At 44.3% G+C, this 5,755-nt stretch overlaps 1 pseudogene; it reads right to left on the bottom strand.

The window, feature by feature from the left end:
- Window positions 1-553: 553 nt before the first annotated feature.
- LOC132675009 (disintegrin and metalloproteinase domain-containing protein 20-like) lies at window positions 554-2,856 on the bottom strand (annotated as a pseudogene).
- Between the last annotated feature and the right edge of the window lie 2,899 nt (window positions 2,857-5,755).

Below are 5,755 nucleotides of genomic sequence, written 5' to 3' on the forward strand. Positions count from 1 at the left end.
CCTTGCTGATTGATGTATGGGGTGCTCCTTTCAGCCTCATGGTCTCAGTCTCCCACAGTTGGAAATTTGCTCTCCAGAGAGGCACAGCTTGCACTAGGTGGAACCTAATGGCAGTCCCCTTCCCTCACAGCCCGCAGACACCCCCATGTGGACAGGCAGTATGGGTGGGTGGTAGCCCTCCATTATCCTGAGCCCACATGGGACTGGGGGAAGACAGATTACCGGAGAATGAGAAACTTTTCAGTCCACAACAGCGTAGTTTTGGAGAAAACTCATGAAGTTGCCAATAAAGGAGCTTGTGTCAACTTCTCTTAATTCTGGAACCAGACACTTCCGCTCAAGACACAGCTCTGACTCCGTTCCTCTTCCCAGAAACTAAGGCTCAGTTTGGGCTCTTACAGGCTTAAAAACTACATAAAGGCCACAAGCATGCAGTTTTCAAGTTCTATTTCAGAGTGCTGGTCGGTGACCCATGAGAGACCTGGTGTCAGAGCTGTGATGTGCCTGAGGACCCCTGTGTCTCCCGCAGACCCTTGGAAGCGTGGATGTCAGCTGTGCCGCCTCAATACTGTATTTTTACAGATGCACCAGATGCATTGTCTATAGTTGTTCAGGGGTCTGGAGGCTAAATTATGGATTGTCTTCTCCAAAAATCTCTTCCTTAACTTTCTCTGTGTTTATAGTTCTGACATTTCCAGAAACAACAAAGAGGAATGCAGCCATTATGGCATAAATGTGACCAAAACCCACTCTGAGATATACCATGGATTCATGACTTTGCCTGACTGGCTGCATTCTTCTTGGAGGGGTCCACAGTCTGTGCTCCCACCAGTGCCTTGTCCGTGCACCATGGAGGATCCCAGGCTGTGTGGCAGTGGCAGTTCCTGTTATGGTTGCACATCCCTCTGTGACTGCATTTCTCTGGGATACAGTCATAATTCAGCTGAGCCCCACTGCCAGTGCAGTAGGTATCCCGACAGAACTTTCTAGAAGCACAGGAAGTACCAGTTCTCACATGACCGATCTGGGTTGTTCCTGTGCTACGCTGTGAATCCAGCCCCAAACATCAGAACCCTGGATCTCAGACAGATTGAATCCAACATGTTCTTGCAGCTGAGGGAGAAGTGTGACATTCCTACACTGCAGCCTTCCACACGGCACGCCTGTATGGGAACAGGTTCAGCGTTGACTTCCCCGGGGTGTTCTGCGGTGTCCATGTCGGCTGCCTTTGTGATTTATGGTATAGCAGACATCTTCATCTTTCCCAGAATTTCTGCCAAAGCTTTCTTGGCAGTGAATAGTGCGGTCAGTGCAGTTTCCATGATAGCAGCAGCCCTCTTCAGTGCACACAGTTCCATCTTGCATATGGAAGTCACAGGGTACGCCAAGGTCACCCCATGGCAGAACTCTGGAAGATCACGTATATTTTGAATTGGTCTGCAGGGTGTCCAAGCAGCGGAGTTGGTGCAGTCTGTATAGCATCTGCCTGTATTACATTTGCCCCCAGGGGTTCAGATACAATCACGCATACAGCCTAGATTGCTGTAGCACTGGTTGAATGAGCCGCAGTCACACTGCTTTCCTGGATCCACTATGTAGTTTCCATAATGATAGTGGGTCAGGCTTTTATTTAAATGCACCATTTCAGTGTCGAACATGCACTTGCCTGTTCCACAATTCATTATGTGCTGCATATGAATGAAGGAACAGTTACTGAAAGCTTCCATTATACCAGTTAGTTGAGTCCTAAGGCAGCTGGACCTTTTTTGGCAAGCACATTCATCAGTGTCAATGCACAAGCCACAATTTCTTGCCATCTGATGCGTTGGTATGACAGAAAAGAGTAAATAATGTCTGCCTAAATAACCCAGAATGATGGCATATAAGCCATTGGTGGATGGCATATAGAATATACAACTGGACTGCCATGAACCTCATGGGGCCCATCTCAAATCACATTAAGGGTGAATGTGTTTTAAGAAATCGAAAATACTTTCACTCATACTATTGAAGAGGAAAAAAAGGGGCTCTGATGCAACACATAATTGCCTGTGTGAGCTTGATGTCTCTCACTATAAATGACCATGAAACCAATAACTTACATCAATAGCATGAAATATGGACTCAATTAAGCTAACTAGCCTTACTAGGAATTGGGCACTTTTTTCCACGTGGTTAACACACTATACATTGTTTTGAAACTGAAAGCAAGTCCTTTGAAAATTCTGTGATGGGATGAACAGCACTTACTAGAGATCCTTGGGGCTGCACTGGCATTTCCTTGAGGAACAGGGGGTCCCCTGTCCTCCTTATATCCCAGGTTATAAGTAGGTCTCATTGCACAGATGTCAGCGACTATGTGAGAAACAAAGTGTTCAAACCATTGGAAATCACCGAGGGGTCTCATTTCTTAGGCAAGTTAATCCAACTTCATGATATCTTCAAGGCTGCCATAGCCTGTGTCAATTGTGACCATGGAAAAAGGAATCTCCTCCAGGTAGCTGAGGTAGCAACAGTCTGGAGACATGAAGGGGTAGTCCACCTGGAAGGCTCCCTGAGCATCCTGAGTCATCATCAGCAGAGTCTGGACCAAAAGAGTTTCTTGTGCCGCATGTACATAACATGTCTCTTGCCACCAAAACGCAGGCTATAGGACAGCCAGCCAGGCATCTGAACGCCCTTGCCATGGTGAAGCTCCTTCTTGGGAATTACCACCTCAGAGGAGATGTAGCGCCATGAGGGACGACCTTGAGAACCCTGCACAGGAGCCAGCACTGCCCAGAGTGCAAAGAGCAAGAGGGGCGCCCTCAGGGTGACCTGGCCCTCTGCCAGCCTCATGCCCGTGCTCAGAGACATCTGCCAGTGAGAATGGATAAATGGAGGATCCTCAGCAAAGCCAGGTCTAGACCATCAGACAGAATAGAGGGCTGTGCCCGGTGGCCAGCACCCTGCACCTGGGGGCCCCCTGTGGGGTTCGGCAACAGTCCCAGGGTGTGGCATTGGGTGACCCTGCACATCAGTTCGGCTGGGGTGGATATGGGAGGGGCAGGTGGGCCATGGTCAAGAGTGGTCACATGGACATGGGTAGGGATTTGGACCCAGAGGCATGGCTCTAGTCAACACCTTCAATCTTTCCTCCAGCTACTTGCATATGGGCTATGCAGTTATATCACTCTTAACTTCTCTATCAAATCCATGTCCTGTGGTACTGCTGGGTCACTTTCTTTGGATGACTACTTTTCCTCATTACAGAGACCACTGCTTTTGCTTCCTTGTGATGCGGAGGTAAACATTGTCAATTTTACCTTTAGGGGTGATGCTAAAAATCTCTTTGTAGTTTTGTGTGTCTTATTCTCTTTGGTTATTAGTTTGCAAGCCATTTGATCCTTTTGGTTTTTGCTTTGAAGGTTCCTCTGAGTTCACTGAGGAAAACATTTGTCAGTATTCTGAGTGATGATTGGTGAACTACAAGGTTGTATTTTAGTATTTTCTTATGCCAGCTGGGGAGAACAGAAAGTACTGCTGACCATGTGTGAGCCCCAGAGGTTTTCTCCTCTAATCCCTTATGGGGGTTCTTTCCTGGCCTCTGGCCGTCTCATGTAGTTTGGTTCCCTCTTCAGCTGGAGATGGAGGGGAGTTGAGGTTACTTTGGCAGCTTGCACCATGGAGTCTGCCCATGATCAAAAGATGGTATTGACCATGGCACTGCCTTGCTTGTTTAAGTACCCTCTACTGCTTTAAAACGCCCTGGGTCAGGTAGAAGCCTCAGAGTTGGCATTTGGACAAGAGTTTGCCTTTTCCCCAGTGGCTGGCCTTCTGAATTTAGCTCAAATTCCTTTGCCACCCAAACTAAAACTTTGAACATTGACCTTTCCAGTAACAGGCAGCTGAATTTGGGTTTTGATAACAATGAAATGGAGAGTGGAATGGCAGTTGCCAGGGCCTGGCAGGGAGGGTCAATGAGGAGTAGATCTCAAGGGCTATGATTTTGTGTTATGCAAGATGATTAAGTTCTAGAGGGGTCTCCACATCATTACCCCTGTAATTAACAATACTGTAATGTATGGTTAAAATTTTGTGAAGAGTCTGGGTCTCATGTTCAGTGAGATCTTACCACAATATAAACTGGAAGACACGAGTTTTGCTTCTCACACAACAGTGTGCTGAACTGCATGGACACACTCTCTACTGATAATTTGAAAACAATTAAAAAAACTTATATGTTTTGAAAACTAACCCTGAGGATATGTCATTTACAGATATCTTCTTCCATTCCCTAGGTTGCTTTTTTGTTTTGTTGATTGTTTCCTTCACTGTGCAGTAGCTTGCTATTTTGAGGCAGTCTCTCTCTATATATAATTTTCTTGTATTATATTAATGTAAATTCAATCTGTTAACATACAGCGTAGTACTCATTTTAGGGGTAGAATGTAGAGAACCATCGCATACATATAACACCCAGTTCTCATTTCACCCAGTGCCCTCCTTAATGGCCACATGCCATTTAGCCCACCTCCCCCACTTCCCCTCAGTTTGTTCTCTTTATTTAAGAGTGTCTTCTGGTTTCTTCCCTCCCTGTTTTGATTTATTTTATTTTTCCTTTCTGTATGTTGTGTTTCTTATATTCCACTAATGTGTGAAATCATAGGATATTTGACTTTTTCTGACTGACTTGTTCCACTTAGCATAATACACTGTAGTTCCATCCACATTATTGTAATTGGCAAGATGTCATTCTTTTTGATGTCTAAGTAATATTGCATTGTATATATTTACCACCTCTTCTTTATGCATTCATGTGTTGATGAATATTTGGGCTGTTCCACAATTTGTTTTTTGTTGATAAGGCTGCCATAAAGATTGGGATGCACGTGCCCTTTCGAATCAGCGTTTTGGTATCCTTTGGATACCTTTGGTATCCTTGGATAAATGCAATTGCTTGATCACAGGATAGTTCCATTTTTCATTTTTTGAGGAATCTCCACACTGTTTTCCAGAGTGGCTGCGCCAGTTTGCATTACCATCAACAGTGCGAAAGGGTTTCGCTTTCTCTGCATCCTTGCTGACATTTTGTGTTTTCTGAATTGTTAATTTTAGTCATTGTGACAGGTGTGAGTTGGTATCTCATTGTGGTTTTGCTTTATATTTCACTGATGAAGAGTGTTGTTGAGCATCTTTATTCATGTCTTTTTGCCATCTGGATGTCTTCTTTGGAAAAATATGTATTCATGTCTTCTGCCCATTTCTTCACTGGATTATTTGTTTTTTCAGTGTTGAGTTTGGTAAGTTCTTTATAGATTTTGGATACTAACCCATTGTCTGAGATGTCATACAAATATCTCCCCCCATTTTGTCAGTTGCCTTTTAGTTTTGTTGATTTCTTCTTTGCTGTGCAGAAGCTTTTTATCTTGATGAGATCCCAATAGTTTATTTTTGCTATTGTTTCCCTTGCCTCTGGGGACATGTCTAGTAAGAAATTGTTCTGGCCAAGGTCAAAGAGGTTGGTGCCTGTGTTCTCCTCTAGGATTTTGATGGTTTCCTGTCTCCCATTTAGGTCTTTCATTCAATTTGTATTTATTTTTGTGTCTACTGTAAGAAAGTGGTCCAGGTTCATTACAAGTTCACGATGCTGTCCAGTTTTCTCAACACCAGTTTTTGAAGGGACTTTTTCCATTTGATAGTCTTTCCTGCTCTGTCAAAGATTAGTTGATCATATAGTGATGTGTCCATTTCAGGGTTTTCTAATCTTTTCCAT

This window comes from Panthera onca, chromosome B3 (assembly GCF_046562875.1).
Source record: "Panthera onca isolate mPanOnc1 chromosome B3, mPanOnc1 haplotype 2, whole genome shotgun sequence".
Classification (NCBI taxonomy): domain Eukaryota; kingdom Metazoa; phylum Chordata; class Mammalia; order Carnivora; family Felidae; genus Panthera; species Panthera onca.